This window comes from Dermacentor andersoni, chromosome 4, assembly GCF_023375885.2.
Source record: "Dermacentor andersoni chromosome 4, qqDerAnde1_hic_scaffold, whole genome shotgun sequence".
Taxonomy (NCBI): domain Eukaryota; kingdom Metazoa; phylum Arthropoda; class Arachnida; order Ixodida; family Ixodidae; genus Dermacentor; species Dermacentor andersoni.
In genome coordinates, this window is record NC_092817.1 from 79,101,616 (window position 1) to 79,119,614 (window position 17,999).

Sequence of the window (17,999 nt, forward strand, 5' to 3'; positions counted from 1 at the left end):
ACCTGTTCTGAAGCTTGATCCGAAATTCCTCTATTTTGCCTCTTACCGCTAACTCATTGATCGACTTCTTATGTACTTATGTACTTCTTATTTCTTATGTACTTCTTAGTCTAGGCTAATTCGAGTTCTTGCCATCGTATGGTCACTGCAGCGCACCTTACCGAGCACGTGCACATCTTGTATGATGCCAGGGTTAGCGCAGAGCATAAAGTCTATTTCACTTCTAGTCTCGTCATTTGGGCTCCTCCGCGTCCAGTTTCGGCTATCCCGCTTGCGGAAGAAGGTATTCATTAACCGCATGTTATCCTGTTCTGCAAACATCTACTAATAACGCTTCCCTGTTATTCCTAGAGCCTATGCCATATTCCCCCCCCCTGCCTTGTCTCCAGCCTGCTTCTTGGCTACCCAGGCATTGAAGTCGCCGATCAGTATGATGTATTTTGTTTTGATATTACCCATGCATGGCATCGGTAATAAAGTCGAAAGGCACTGTAACGAAGAAGAACTGCCGGTTAGCCAGGCGCATCTCGAGCAGATTGTATACAACGAAGAAGTGGTGCCAATTAATAAGGTGCGTCTCCAGCGGTTTACGCACGGGGCTGGTTCTGACTGCTCGCAGGGTTCTGACTGCCGCACTGCGTCCGACTTCCCTCTCCTTGCGTGCCCTGTCAATAAACATTTTGACAACACAACTTTTCAAAATTTTATTTCCTGCCCATCCTTTCAGTTTTTTTACGACTGGCTTCATTTAAGTCGTTTCAGCTACGTGATATTTTATAGATTAGCTGCCAATCGTGAGCGAATCATAGCACGTCAGCCAATCATAGTTCTTCAGGTGCATGGTCTTTCTTGAGGAGCATCGGAGCCGACGCAGTGTTGTGCACCATAAACCTTGCGTAGTTTCATGCTGTAAATTGAATATAACAAACGTTCGCAGGTGCATGTTGAGCAATTTTCTGCAGATAAAATAACACAACAAGCTGCTAGAGGCAGTAGAGCACTCTTAAATTGGTGTATTGTTCCCAGTGGTGATGACGCCGGAGTGGTCTAGAAGTAACACTTCACAATTTCAAATTTTTTGGTCAGCAATTCGAGTCCTCGAATGGCGGCTTTTCTTTCCTCGTTGATTCTGTTCAAAAAGGAGAAGCCTCCGAAAAACAGTTGGGATTTATTTCGGCATTACTTTGGCGGACGTCCAAAAGACTAGAGGGGTGATAGAAACAAATATACCGCTGTAAAAGTAAAACATAGCGTACGTCTCGGCAAAACACATGGGGGAATGGCTACAATTCAAAAAGATCACCCTTTGAAATGCAGTCTAACCTTGATACTCTAACATTCATCGACAAATTGAAATAATATCGACATGTCAAATTCTGCTCAACTTCAAAGTTTACGGATCCTATGTTGCGAAGAAATAAAGTAGCTATGCCATACTCCGCAATATACGACGCAAGCCAGAATTTCTTCCCGTGATGCGTTGTCATTAGTGTAACCTCTATAGCCCTGAGCGTGCTTCAGTGAAAGTCAATATTGGTATAACTGGCTGCGTGGTCTCACGTATCCGGTGTGGCTACCAGTGAAAAACACTGCACTGAATGCAATGCTGAAGTTTCACGTGCGAAAGCCGGGATTTGATTATGAGGCACGGCATGGGGGGGGTTCCAGATTACCTTTGACCACCAGGAGGTCTTTAACGTGCCCCATTGCACGGGACACGGGTGTGTTTGCATTTCGCCTCCATCGAAATGCGGCCGCCGCAGCCGGAATTTGATCCCGCGGCCTCGTGCTTAGCAGCGCATCACCATAGCCGCTAAGCCACCGCGGCGGGTGTAAAAGAAAAAAACAAACAAAAAAACTGCTGCGAGTAAGAGAAAAAAATAACCGTAAAATCGGTAGAATAGATTATCTGATGTGTAATTCCTGACCTCTCACGTAGCCTATAGTGCACCTTAAATTAATTTCTTAGGTAGATGTGTACCTGTTTTCTCACGGAAGAAAAAAACTATATTCTGGCCCAAGTTACATTATATTTAAAAAGGCTTTCTTTTATTATAAAGGGTTACGGAGGCGATGGGTGCCTGTGAACGCAGTCTCACTTCTCTTTGCAGCAAAACTCTGTATTATTTTTCTTTTTCATTTCAACACCATTGCTAATACATGTATTATTAGGGGTCGCATCAAGTTTCCCACTTTTTCATTAAATAAGGTGCGCACGTCAAGAACAAAAAAGAAATGGTGATATATTCATTTTGTGCGTCTATACCCACGCGTGGTCGTGTGCGCTTTCGCTGGTGCTTCATGGTAAAACTCCATTTATTTTTACTGAGGCAGCATTCAAAAGCTCGAAACTATTAAGTTTATTGTGTCCGTAAAACTCCATTTATTTTTACTGAGGCAGCATTTAAAAGCTCGAAACTATTACGTTTATTGTGTCCGTTCGTGTTTCCGACCTTTCGGTTACGTCGTCATCGGCCGGCCAGCTCCACATCCTAGGCTTCAGCCTCGGCGTACAGTGAAGTTATCTTCACTGTACAGGGCCTGTCTTCACCAAGCTTTTCGTTCGTAAGTGCTCTTCAGTATTGACTAGCCGGCTTCGCTTATGATACGCCTAGCATCCGAATTGGCTAAAAATTGGCTAAAATTTGTTCTTACGAACAGCGTAAGAGTTTTTGTAAATATGCATGGGCTCCGAAATTTACCTACCACCGCATCTCGGCATTGGCTAATGTGATTGCGACAATGTTAAGTTAAAAGCCGTGCATGGTAACCACTGTACACTTTACCGCGCTGCTTTGGCGCTTGATAACTTGACGGTGTTTTGCGCGCCAAGAGACACCGCTACTCCGAGAGTAGCGGTGTCTCTGCACGGATTTCGGAAGCCACAACTTGCAATACCGTAGTGTACGATGACGACGTTGTATTGCATCGCAAAGCAGAAACACTTGAGAAGATGACAGTATTCGCTGTAAAATCCTGCTGTTGTCGTTGTACCTCTAGATCAGGTTAATGCCGAAAACATCGTGAAACTTTCGAATATTCGAATCGACCTTCCGGCGAAATTCAAATTTATCTTACTGGTGCCATATCAAAACAGAGGACTTGCTAACGGGAATAGATGGCTTCCCTGTAAGCGCTTCGAATGCCGTAGAGTGGAATACTTGATTGAATCAAACTGTGTGTCGTCCGGTAACAATTGCGTTGCTGAGTGGTAGTAATCATTATTTTGCTAGGCAGTTAATTAACCTTATTATCCTCCACATTGTTTTTCTGGAGTTCCGGCTCTCTTTGTTCGGACGTCACTTTATCGCCTTTGCAGGGCATATGTTGCGACATAATGAGTCGAATGACCTCGGCGAAGTCAAATAAACTCAGGTTATGGGTTAGGCTCACTTAAATAGCTGCGAGGTGTGACGGCGGAGTTGGCGCAACGCGGAGACAACGCCCACTTTTATGACGTAGCAATCAGCGCGCAGCAGAGGGCACCAGCTGGTGCCCCACCAGGGGCAGTCACTTTTTTAATCAGGGCCAAGTGCGCCACGTGCCGCGCATTCAGTGCAGCTCTGCCACAATCTAGAGCTCGCTTCGTATAAATGTCACGAACCTGGACCGCGTGCTGGTGTGGACAGGCAGTTTCCGACGGCGGTGGCCAGCATGTGTGGCAACGGGTATTTCGCCTTTTCTGAGCCGCTTCCGGCCTAAGGCTCTTGTTTCTTCTCTCACGTTTTTTTTTGCTGGTTTTATTTTGCTTTTCAAGTTGACATTTAGTATCATACGTTTCACCAACTATATCTAGATCAGCCTGTGCTGACTCTGCCTACTGTGCAGAAGGTTGGTGGAGCGGTATTGTATTCAGAGCCCCGACCCTTTTTTTTCTTTTGTGATTTCATTAACGCGGCACCGGTCAAAATAAAAGGGGTCACGTAAGAAGTTTCTGTACAGACTCTCCTGAAATGTGCGTAGTAATCTTAAGCACTATTTTTGGTAACCCAAGGCGCTTTGAAAAATAATGTTACTGGGCGTCCTTGCCTCGTCATGCGACCGATGTTCTTGCCTCTATTTTGTCTCGTGTCTGCCATTTGATTGTTAAACTCGCCTTAGCCATGAACCAAGTAGCTCAGATGAATACTGTTCTGACCTATGAACACTTTTGTTCCTCGCCGTAAAACACTGGCTGCTTGTTTTTTTTTTTTTTCTCTCTAACGGCAGTAACATCGCCAATGTGTTGGTGGGGTGAGGGTAGAGGCGGACTTTGCGGCGCACGAAAAATGAAAAGTAGGTCTAGGGTCAACAGATCGATATAAATTTCTGAGCAATGAGGGGTGAGCAACTGGCCGGGACAGATCTTGAGAAAAATGGAAAATTGGGGGCAGTGGGAGCTACGAGACCAGCGCTCGAAATTGAATTCCGTTTGCATTCATATGCTTTTGACAAGGACATTATCCTGCGGCTGCTGCGCCCAGAGTTTCTGAGAGTGAGAAATGGACGCAAAGGGGAAAGGCATCGCCAAGATGCAGAAATAAAAAAAAGAAGGTGAACGCCCCCCCCCCCCCCCCCATAGTAATGCGAGCTATATAAAAAAAGGAAAACTTTATTTAAAACAGTACGAGAGAAAGACAAGACGAAAGGGAACACAGATGCCAGAAATCCCGATTACATTCAGGGGTGGGGAGGAATTTGAGTCCGCTTTCGACATGGAAGGTTCTTCTGCATGTATTGACGAGAACAAGGCCCTAGCTTCCGTAGATGGCGCCGCTTAATTTGCGCGGTTTATGGTGACATGCGCTTCTCTGTGTTCTATCCGGGTACGGAGGAACGACCGTGGTAGACGCCATCATGTACCCAGGATCTACAGTGCTTCAGCAGTCATCTATTTTATCGTCCCTGACATAAAACGACGGCTACTGGGCAATTACGTGTGAAAACCAACCTGTAAGCGACAAAATCACGATTCCAAGGAGTCCCGGAAACAAACTGCTGCAATGCCACCGCTTGTATTCCAATGTCTTGGTCTACTTGGAATGCCAAGAATTTCAAACTACTAGCTTGCACGGTTGAAGGATGGGTAAGGCTGTTGGTGATTCCTACCAGCATGAGCCTGCGGCCTGCATCTGGGGACGTTCGTTCAAGGCCGGTCATGGGACGGGTAACTTATTTTTTTATTGAAGGTGCCCCAAGCGAACCAGAACAGGAACCTTCCTACCCACAAGCTCATAGCAAAGGGCCAAAGGACGTGCTGAAAGTCATGAATGTTTCGTTATAGACGGCGCACAAAATCGAGCTAGAGGCGCCATCCAGTGTATACAAGAGGAGAGAAGGTATGTCGTCATGGTAAAAGACCTGCTCATAACCGGCTGCAGCACTCGAATGCAAGTTTGGCGTGAAATCTACAATAATGGCCGACAACCGATGACGACGCAAAGCAATGTAGCAGTGAGTGACGCTGGGCTAATTGATGCTGCATGATTTTGAACCGGGAAACATCGCGGAAAGAGAAGGAGTGACAAAAACTCGACACCACAAGCGCTTTCTAACAACATTGTTGTTCGGCGCTTGTGTTGCCGACTTTCCATCGGACCTCCTCTTGCGGTGGCGTTTCCCAGTTCAAAAGATGAAAGTGACTCTGGGAAAAGAATCCTTCGCAATGGTGACGACGATGAAGAAGAAGAAGAAGAAGAGATGATGATGATAATAATAATAATAATAATAATAATAATAATAATAATAATAATAATAATAATAATAATAATAGTAATAATAATAATAATACATAGTAGATAAGGGGATACGTAGCGTAAAATATTAGCACTATGATCGACCGATCTACCGACCTGTCAGTCGATCTGTCTGTCAAAGGACAACGTCAACCTCTGCTTTTGAATTTTTTATGCCATGAATAAAGAAGCAAAAACTATATTTTTTTTCCACGGAAACAGCATTCCTCACTGTAGAAACTTGAAAAGGCTCTTCTTAGCCGCAGCTGGGCATCTAGAGTGGCATTCGACATTGCTAGCATCTCTGGTCATTGTCAACTGCTTCCCAAAGTTTAATCGGTTTTGCATCAAGAGTTCAACCATAGCCCGTGATCAGAAGACAAACGCAGAAATAAAAAAAAATCGCACACACAGTCCACTGAACCCTACGTTATTTACAGGTGCCTGCTATTCCAGTCACGTGATACGTCGTTCTGCTCTTTACTTTGCGTGCTCTTTAAATTCTCGAAATTTCAAATTATTCAACTTGCAGGCTCTGAAAGCTCTGTACTGAACGCAACTATAATTTCCGGGAAAAAAATCGACATGTAATCAAGGAAATTTTTGAAACGTTCTCGTGAAATGAATACACCTGTGCTACAACTGCGGTGTACTGTGCAGATTGCCGAGGCTGGGGTTCTCATCTCGCTTGAAACTCACGTTCCCCTCCGAAACTTTAGAACGAATCGCGGCACAGAGAAACATCTCTTGTACCAAGCACTCTTGTGAAAACGCGCTTCCTTGCCAAGACGAAACGCATAAATGAGATGTCAGTTCCTGCACTCAGGCATGGAGAAAGCCCGGAACGGCCTTACAGAAGTTTCGAGGTTTCAACAGTGCCACGCGCGCACGACACTCGAGGCGACGTTTTACATTCAACAGTGGCTACGGTTGTCGTGTGAAGTGCGTTTGTCGCAGAGGACGCTTGCGTGAAGGAAACTAACGCGCATAAATAACGAGAGAAATCATTGCATTACTCTATACACTCCAGTGCGCTTGTTAGAGCGAAATACTCCTGTACAAAAAACTGTGCAATCCTGGGATTTCGAAGGTAAACATTTTGACGCTGCCTAAATGTTCAAAAGCCGCAACAGCAACAACGAAAAAAAACGAAAATACTGTAGCCAATTCTAATGATAAGCATTCTAGTAGCAATTGAGGAACATTACATATAAATATTTCTTTTTAATTCTCTACAGGTCATTTTCCAAGTGAATATGCCAGAAAACAAAACTTGCTTTGTAATAATAAATTAACACGTAGATGCTGTGGGCTCAACCACCCTGCGAGAGTCTGCTATTGTCAATTGTGCGTTCACGAATGTTTTTTTCAACAAATAAAGAACAAAGGCATACCTGAAGGGAAACTGAGTACGTTTCTCGTCAGCCTAAGGGCGTCGAGCACACGCCAGTAACTTCATCTCGCGGCGAAGCATCCACACCGGCCTGGCTTCATGTAGGTTTATATTTTACGAGCGCAGGTATACTGAATGTATCAGCGATGAGACTAACGTATTCTTAAGGCGATCGGATTTAGATAACCGACCACATTTTGATTTGCCTAACCGTTTAGATGTGGCCACCTATTTTGATAACGTATTACGCATTTTGCGCCTGTGTACTGGACGAAGGGCCTCACAGCGCACGCATTCCCTCTCTGTAGCTGTAATTGATTAAACAATAACGCTTACGACTTCAGCCACACTCACCCAGTGCTACGATACTGTTTTCGCAATTGGCCATTTTTGAAATAATAGGCCGTTTTTGCAATGGTGAAGCTCAAGTTTGCGCAGGATAGTTTACGAAGGTAATGGCATCATAGTTGTTCTTTAAATTCGATGGCTATGTTTGTAGGGGCGTTTTATCCGTTGCGCAGTGTAGAAAGTAAAACTACACGCATCAACTAAGTGCTAGTATTCCAAGCTGACACTTTGCCTTCCTTCATTTAAACATGGCAGAGGCCGCCATTATTGTTCGGCAATTGTGTAATGTGGTGAAGTGCGCTAGCGAATTAAGAAAAGGGTCTTACCCTGAATGAGACCAACGATGTAATGCACTCAATAACACTGATTTAATATCATCTGCAGGTTTTATAGCTCAGCATGACAAAAAGTACTTCTTATTGTTTGCAGCGTATGCGTGTTTTTCTTTCTCTGTTTTTGCTTCAGCAAAAGAAAGAAATTACGAATAGTCTGCAAATAATTTCCCTTTTCTGCATCCATGGTTCACAACCAAACACCGATAGGCTGGACGGTGTTAGGGCCTACATGCGTATGTTTGGTAAATGCCATTTTACAACGACACCGACAATAACTTCAAGATGCGTTTCCGTAAACTTACGCAACAAGCCGATGAAAGAAATGTTTTCTTGAGATTCACACGCATGTTGAAAAGCTGTTCTTGGCCTAGCGCGTTTGCCTGGAGGCATCAGTATATAAGACAAACCAAAAAAGGCGCCGTTAAGAAGGCTTGCAGCGAAGCGCTCAGCTTGTGCGTTGACGCACGCTTTACTTCGGTGTAGCGAGAAGGTATCTCCAAACCACGGTGGAACGTGCTTATAACGAATCGCTCCACCATGATGCGCGTGGTGAAGCAAAAAAGTCGCCGTTTTGCCAGAAAGGCGAAGCATTGATGGTAATAACAAATTATTGGACAGCTTTACGAAGTAAGGTCAGTAGTTTAAACGGCCGTATAAACTGTTGTAAACATTCGCTTGCTAAGTTAACAAGCACGATATCACGCAAGCACAGGCGGACATGAACACATCACACTCGAAGACTTTGGACAGCTCGCTGTCAGAACTCTAGCGTAATGGAGCGGCAGCAGCGGCGACCGAATTGCCTTTTGAAGGTGCCTCTCGCTTCAACGCGAACATTATAGGCATGAGATAACACAGCAAATACGAAGGCATCAACTATCTCGGTTTGCCTGCCTTTGACCCATCTCAGATTACCTGCAGGATAAGGCGCACGCAGCCGCACTCAGCTGCACCACGTACATCCTTGGCCGGAGGGAAAGAAAAGCGCGTTAACCTGTCTCCCCACATCGTAGCGCGCGCACATGTCTCCTCTCCACCAACAAGCGCGTGCGAGAAGAGATGCAATCTTGCCCGCCCTCCTCCCTTTGACGCCCGAGATCAAGCCACCATCCTTCTTGGCTCACCTTCGCACGCTTTCCCTCGCACCTACAGCAAGGGGCGCGCGGCCGCGATCATGTCGCACTTAGACTTAATACGGAACCTCATGGTGACACCGACGACATGAATGAGCAGGGAGTGTCCAAATAGTTGCTATCAAAATAAAAGGCCAACTGACATGATCGAAGAAATATACATGTTGTTTTCTCCAATCAGCTCAAACTATAGGAAAATATCTGGGAAGATTCTGGTATACTTGCGGACCTTGGCTCCAGTATTTGTCTTTGATATGCAGAGAGGTCGATGAAGTATGAGGGATGTATTTTTTTACATTATCTTACTTCCCCTTTGAACAAGCTGCGATTCAAGGCAATTCAGCTCACTTTAAAATCCTAAGATATTTAAACGAAGACGGTGTCGTATTCTTAAAGCGTTGACATGACGCTTCGTTTTCTTTCTCAATACATGCCTTCGCATGGCATTGTCTTTTACACGCCCTTTTTTATATTATTACTTGCACCATATGAGTACCACTGCAAAAGAAAAACAGAACTGCAGTATGTGTACGTCAGTTCACCAATAAAACAAAAATCACCGTCCAAGCACTCCTACAGATGGTTAACCAGCGAAGCTAAAACACATGCCTTCGCATGGCATTGTCTTTTACACGCCCTTTTTTATATTATTACTTGTACCATATGAGTACCACTGCAAAAGAAAAACAGAACTGCAGTATGTGTACGTCAGTTCACCAATAAAAAAAAAATCACCGGCCAAGCACTCCGTACAGATGGTTAAAGGGAAGCTGAAGAGTCTGTCGAATTCAATAAGACGCTCATATAAGAATGCGGGAACCTTATAAACCATGTAGGTAAAATTTGGGTTTTTTTTTCAATTAGGAGCGACGTAGTCGTCGGTTGAAATTGCGCTGTAGCTCCGCCCCCCGTCGAATGCCGCGCGCTGCTGCTGACGCTGACGATGCGAGCGGAGACCGGAAACCGCGGTGTTGTGACGTCAACTCTAGTGTTTCGTTCCTTCGCAGCGTCCGCGACCGTGCCTGACCGCGCTTGTTTCTGCGTGCGTGCCATCGTAATCTGCTTCGATCGACCCTGCATTCCTTTGTTGGTGCGTCTGCGTGTATGTAGAGTGGTAGTCAACGTGCGTGGTAGTCAACGTGAGTGGTAGTCAACGTGAGTGGTAATCAACGTGAGTGGTAATCAACGTGAGTGGTAAGCAACGTGAGTAATAGTCAACGTGGTAGTCAACGTGGTAGTCAACAGATGAAGGTCACTACACGTACTGCATGAACCGCGAAGCTTTTCACGCGTTTAAACCGTCTTTGTAGATTGCCGACAGCTTTGCACAGCGCACAAATGCCGACGATCGCATCCCCGCTTACATTCCACGAGAAGGCATGCAGGAACACAACACTACAGTTGTTTGACCGGAAACAAGCGCACTAGATCGGCGAAATATCAGTGACATCACTAGATCGCTTTGCAAAAAACATACTCACCAAAGAGCATTTCCAACACGAGGAGATCCCAAGACTTTGCTTTCGTTCGCGTCGAAAGCACTGCTCGCACCAGCATCGTTTGCTTCTTCGAGAGGCCGGCTCTTCGCAATCGGCTCGTACATGTAGGGAGTAACGCCGATCTCAGAAAAACGCAGTCTCTCTAAATTTTCCATTACCGTCTCAGAAAAACAGCACCAAACTACCTGGCACCGCGCTTCATGTGTAGCGGCAGCGGTCGGTTACTAGAGTTGACGTCACGAGGCGCCCGACCAATCACAGGCGGAAACGAGACGCGCGAGCTGGGCGTGTCCGCTGCTGCACATTTCGTCGAAATAAAATATATTTGCGCTTTCTTTCGCTCAATTTCGATACGATATTCGAATTCGGAGGGTTGAAAACCATTATGTACAGGTGTTCACTCATTTTTTCTGGAAAACCTTTCAGCTTCCCTTTAACCAGCGAAGCTAAAACGTGCGGTCTCGGTGTTTATCACTGGGAATTAATCCCAATGGTTCACTAAACGATGGCTTGGTAGGCTGCCGGATCCTTGGTACGCAGTTGCTGCTTGCGCTCAGCTGCACGAGCCTGTTCCTGCACCCGGCCTGCAGCACCGGCACGGCGTAGACGAGCTCGTTCCCGGTTCTGCTCGCGGCCTGATCGAGAGCTGCCTGCTTCTGAGGAGTATGCATGACACGTGGCCTACCCATTTCGGAGCCTGAGAGAAACTGCTGCGCGCTCGCTCGGCAACGACGGAGAGCAACGACGTCACTACTGGCGCATCGACTCCAACACCACCTAAATAGCACAAGACCTATTCACTGCGATTCATGGCGCCATGTTACGTAGCCCGACTGCCATAGATTCTAATGGGGACGCTCCCGAGTAAGCAACAGTGATTTTGACGTCACCGCTTTCATCACGCCAGCCTTGTCAATGGAAATTTCGGCCCAATTAGCGTGACGTCATGGATAGGAGTAAACAGGTCTTGGGCTATCTAAGGTGTGTTGGCTAATCGCGCGCCTCTCCTTTTTTTTTCGCTCATGCGCATGGGCTTCCGCCGGAGGAGTTTTCGGCGTACAGGACAGACGGACGGACCAATGGATAAGTCGGCTAGCCATGCGCAGCCTCGCTGCAATAAACATATAAAATATAACTCAGTATCAAGATACTCGCTGTTTAAAGTTAAGGACATCTCGTTTCATTGATCATCCGAATCGCAGACTAAACAAAAACAAGGGGCTCCGTCTTACTCTGGAGAAACGTGAACGAATATACTGAGACGGACTGAACGCCAGGTGTGGCGAGCTAAACAAGGGGCGCCCAGCCAATCATTGCTGCTGCCCAAGTAAGTTCAAGGAAGTCTATGTAAACCCAGACGTTTTTCGTACCTCAGCTTGTAGCCGTCGACTTCGCCTCTGTATCCTGTGCGTGAGTCCGCCGCTTGGCGCCAATGTTGGTGAGTACCACCGGCAGAACTACTGGAGGTATGAAGTCGTAGCGGTTGAGCGAGGAGAAGAGGAAGTGACGTTGGCGAATTGTTACTTGCAAAGGGCTTGCTTATCAAAGTGCTTCTTTCTTGCTCCGTACTTTCTAAACTTCACCCCGCTCCTCCTCCACTCATCTTTTCCATCCATCCATGTCCCATTTCGGCAAAGCTCGCACCGAGTTGAGAGTGAGCAAATACGGCGTTTTATAAGTCCTGGTTGCGGCGGTGTTTGGGACACATCGCTAATCTCGACTCGTCTGCAATATCTATTTTGTGAGCTCGCGCTTTCCGCGCCGCCTGTTCGTTAGCCTAATTATTTTTCCTGTATCCCTAATGACCACTAAATTCATGCCTCTACCGCTTCTCCGTGTGTCGCTAGACGCATGCGGCAGAGTGCATGTAGGCTATTCCCTGAGCAGGTGGCCACGATCGACGAAACTAGCTTGGTCTGCTCCGCAGTTGAACCATATGCATAACGTGCAACATTAATGTCGTTATTACCGCTTGCGTCACTGTGCGTGGATATTACGAATTGGATGTAATTAGTTCGCTCCGAAGCCCAAGTGGCTTTATCTATATTTCTCTAAGCGTGGCTGTTATGGACAATGTGATGCATGGCTGCGCTAGAACTGTGCCGCAAGCTAGGACTAATGGCGCACCTGGCTAAATCCTGATGCTCTGACGCAGGGTTCTGAATTGTAGTGAAATCAGAATATGAGGGGAAAGGTGGTGTTGCGGTCTGTGCAAGCGTCATTAGCACAATCGACAAAAAAAAAACGGCCGTGGCTTAGCTTGGTTAAGCCTGGTGATTGCGAAGCAATAGTGTGTTATTCTCGGATCAGCTGGTAGTATGGCTGGTGGTAGTCTTGGGTTATGCTAGTGTTACGGCTTGCAGTGAATCATCTAAGAGGAAGTCATCCGTCGAATCCGTGTATGCCGACAAACATTTCCCTCACCAGTGTGCCCATTACAAAATCTTCCAGCATCGATTGGCCGACGGTGCGGTAACACTCCATTTTCTCCTCGTCGTAAGATATGCCCACTCGGTGCTTGCAGTAGCGTTCGTTAAAGTACGGTAGCGTTACGCCGCAATAAATGTTGGGGTTATTGTCCCCGTCCAAAATGCGATACAGTTTGTTGTACGCGCCCCTGGTGAGAGGAGCGGGAGTTAGGCCGCCGTTGGTGGCTACCGCCTCGCCTCGCGCGGGCGTGAGATGGGGCCCCGTTTTTACAGAGCTGGTGTGAAGTCACTCTAGGTCACGTGGTGTGACGTCACGCAGAGGTCACGCTAAAGGTCAATGGTGCCTACCACCGCCTCGCCACGGAACGGGCTGAAGTGCGACCTAAAGTAGTATTGCTTGGCAATAAAAACAAGAAAGAAAAAAAAAACGTAAAACGTAAAAGTACACTCCAACCTAGCTACCTTAACAGCAGACACATTATTTGAAAAAGCAACCAACCAGCCGCAAGAAGGCCCCTACGAACGAAAAACTTCGTGAATACGGCCCCACAGGCCCGAATTCCGAGCCATTCATTGGTTCTTATTTGCTCATTTCTTTAATATGAGTTCTGTACATTCATTAGACAATCAAACGCTGTAGGCACCCACCTACAAAAGGTACTGTCACAACATGATAAAATAAATCGAAATCCAAATGCCTGCTGATAGCGCGAACATGCACTCTCCTTCACCCTCTTCGTCGTGAGTACATAACCCAGAGACGGTGGTTGTGGCACGGCCAATTTTTCCGATTAAAATGAGGCCTGCGAGCGTTGCGGTGAAAGGCGGAAAAGACAGGATAAAGAGCAAAGGCGCGGCCAGCTACGGCTGCACGTCGAAAGAAGGGGCGTGATATGAAACGCATTGACAAGCTGGACGCCTAACATCGCTTCGGCTTGCCCTATTCACGGCGTGTGCAAAACAGCGCGTACCTCCAATCTTTATGATATCGGCTTTCAGTGACTTGCATTTCATATCGCCTCTACGCTTATCAAAGCACTGTCGCGGCAGTCTCGACATTGCACTAGCTCGAGTGTTTCGTGTTTCCTGCTGAGCTTCGCCGTCTTCGCTTCAACAGACATCACTAATGTTGAACGATCTCTATCACAGTCGTTCCAGGGCATCAGTCGCTTGCAGACGATAACCCAAGAAGATGTGTGAAGACAAAATAGAAGCAAAAGACTACTATCGCAAGAGTTAATTTTCATCGACGAGTTTCCATTGCCGTTTTCATCAAGTTGGAATAGAACCGCTTCGAACGTTTGGTTACAGCGTGTTACTCTACTGCTCCTGCTTCAACATGACCTAAAAGGGGGTGACGGTGACGTGACGTGGAACACGGTGGAAGAATGAAGTTCGAGAAAGGCAGCGCAGCTTGTAGAATGGGCAATGCGTTGCACGTGGCTTGTTATGGTTGACCTTAGCGTTCCACTTGCTACTATTACAAAAAATTATATATATATATATATATATATATAATACCTTACAGGCCCTATGGGGGCATTGTGTAAGGGGGGTTACAATATCCAGGGAAAAAGGAAGAGTAAACAGCCTTCTAAAGCGTAATACAAAAGATACGCCTCATTGCAGGGCTCATCAACATGACTACCAAAAACATGAAAAAGGAACAACTGAAGTAATGAAAGGCCATAAAGGTACACTTAAGGAAATAACACGAGTAAAACTTAACGTAAGGTACTAATACTAGAAAGTAAAATACAAGAAAAATGGACATATCAGGGAGTACAATTCGTGAAGGGATATTTAGGGAAACAGACGCAAAAAACAATATATACAGGGCATACAAGTGAACACGTGACGCAGCATAACATAGCAATTCATAGGAGCGAGATAGCAATGCATCAATAAAAAAATCACAAGAAGTTCGAATCACATTGCCAAGTGTAAGAAACAAGATAAAGTGATTTGTAAGTGCTATTATGAAAAATGCTCGTGTAGGAGATGACGAAATTTTTCTTGATCTGACTCGGAAGCAATGTGATCAGGCAGATTTTTCCGCAAGCGAATGGCCGTAGGGAGCGCGGAAAAGTTGAAAGCATGTGTCGTACCGTACGTGCGCGCAAAACTGAAGTGGTTATTTAATCGGCGAGACGTGTTCGAGGTGATCTGGATATGTAGTGTGGATTGTGTGGCATTGTAAACATATTTGTGAAACAAGGATAACAGAGCGATATTACGGCGAAAAACTAAAGGCTGTATGGAATGATCGAGTTTCATTTGTGTTACACTGGAGTGATGGCTATAATTACGTGAAATGAAACGGGCAGCTCGGTTTTGGACTGATTGAAGCATGTCGATTGAGTATGTAGGATGTTGGGACCAAATGGATGATGCATACTCGAGCTGTGGACGAACAAATGTCTGATAGGCCAATTTGCGGATGTTGGAAGGTGAATTACCCAGATTACGACGTAGGTAACCTAATGTCCTTGAAGCTTTTGCGCAAACGGCTGCAATGTGGTCTGTCCAGGAGATGTTTTCGGTTAGGTGAACACCCAAATATTTATACGATACTGTATGTAACAATTCTTTATTATTGACGTTGTATAAAAAATGTGAGTTGTCACGCTTACGACTAAAAGAAATTGCCTGACATTTTTATACATTTAAAGCCATTAACCAGGTGTTACACCAATTATGAATTAGGCTAAGGTCATTTTGAAGGGCCAGGTGGTCGTCAGTACTGTTAATTGATCTGTAAATAATGCAGTCGTCAGCGAAAATACGTAAGCGAGAAGAAACATTAAGTGGCAAATCATTTATGTAAATTAGAAAGAGTAAAGGGCCTAAAACGCTGCCCTGAGGCACACCACAAGTAACGGAAGTAGGAGAAGAAGCGATATTATTAACTACTGTGAACTGTTGACGATTCGAAAGAAAATTACGAAGCCATGTTAGAGTGAAGGAGTCAATTAGATGTGCAGTTAATTTTGCGATAAGGCGACAATGAGCTACACGATCAAATGCTTTGGAAAAGTCAAGGAAAATGCAATCGGTCTGCTGGTTATTGTTCATGTTAAGGTGCAGGTCAGTCGTGAATTCGAGTAACTGTGTCTCACATGATAATCCTTTCCTGAAACCATGTTGATGGCGAAAAAAGAAATTATTGGACTCTAGGTGATATATATATATATATATATATATATAGGAGGTTGTGGCCAAGTACTGCACCAGGGTGGCCAATCCTGCTCTGGTGAGGGAGTGTGTTACCGGTTCTGGTCACCGGCATCAGGCCACACTCCAGGCCTGTTTATGCAATTTTATCAACACGCGGAGTTTTTTTTTTTTTTTTAATCCGGTGGAAAATTGCGCGGCACCGGGATTCGAACCACGGACCTCTTGCACGCGAGGCGGGTGTTCTACCTCTACGCCACCGCTGCACAGACCGGGGTAGTTGGAGAAGTATGGGAGAGGCCTTTGCCCTGCAGTGGGCGTAATCAGGCTGATGATGATGATGATGATGATGATATATATATATATATATATATATATATATATATATATATATATATATATATATATATATATATATATATATATATATATATATATATATATATATATAAGCTTTCTGTTTCTGTATCGAAATTCCAGCACGGACTCTAGCTATGTCATTATTATTATTATTATTATTATTATTATTATTATTATTATTATTATTATTGTGCGATTACCTTTCACTTGGTTCAGGTAGCACTTTTGGAAACATGGGATTCTTGTGAAAGGATAACGGATGAAAGATTATTTTCACCGTGTCCTAGCAAATGTTCGGCCAGTAATCGAGGCAGAAAGTTACGTAAACACAGTGTTATGGGCTTGACATACACACTTCAATGGTGTTGGCGAGTGAACTAGCATCGTGGTTATATCATTTTCCTTTTATGTTTTTTTAGCCTTCTCATAGCTTTTCATCAGCTGTGCTACTAAACTTCGATAACAAAGCTTTTGCCTCACGAGGTATGCTGCAGCAATTTGTGTCCGCTGGACAGTGTTAAAGCTTTACTAAACCAGTAAAATGAGACTCGCAACAATCATATGAGTGTCCGCTCTAAGTATGACCTAAGTTGTTTCTATACATGCTACTGCTGAATGTCTGAGGCTGTCTAGAGAGAGCTGAGAAGATATCGCAATGTCCCGTGCCCGGCAACAATGGCGCAAGTTCATTCGCAGCACTGACAGTCTAGAACAAGTGGGCTTGGGAAGATATATGAAAGCAATTCCAAAAGCGGAATAAAAGAAGAATAAGGGTACCCTCGCTTGCATACATATGTTGCAGGGGCGGCAATTCGCATCTTGTATTCTTCAATGCTTGTGATTGCTAGAGAGTTGATATATCTGTTTGAGGCAGTAGATTGTTGCTTATCCTCTTGATTTTCATCATTTAGATGGCAAATAAATTGCCTTTAAGTCAGTTTTCGCGGTACATTATCAGTCAAAGAAAACAGGCAGGATGATAGGCAGGAGACTGAAAAGTAGAAATGGCGATAGAAAAAAAAATGCGCGTACGACGTCCCGCAGGGAAAACAAATGCTTGGCTGCAAAGGTCAAGGCCTTCCTTTGTACGAGAAGAATTGTCTGTTGGCTCCATGAGGCCTTCTTTTGTTTCAGGCCAGAAGCAAGGCGCCAGTGATAGCTCCTACAGTGGACTGAAAGCGAAGCAAGAAAAACGGTGAGAAATCGTCCGACTGAAAGCGACCGAGATGGAAATGCAGCTTTGCCCACGCGGCCATGCGGATATGCCGCGATGGTCCGACAGTGCGATCAAAGGGCCGTCCATCACGACTCGGTCACCCATGCCTTTCTTTCTTTTTTTTTTTTTTTGAAATGGGCACGCTCATACATCTTCGGCGCGCCACCCCGCATGGGTACTGCGGCGTGCTACACGCTCGAAAAACTACGATGAAAAAGCATGATACAAAAATTGGCATGACGAACCGAAAGAGAATGAAATATACTAGGTCCCCAGCTGAATTATACACATTGTATAAAGTAATTACGATGCTCGAGCTTGCTTTGATGAAATCTTTTAATGAAAGCTTCTCGGACACGCCGGTGCGTTTTACACTCCTATAAATTCAGCGTGTTTGT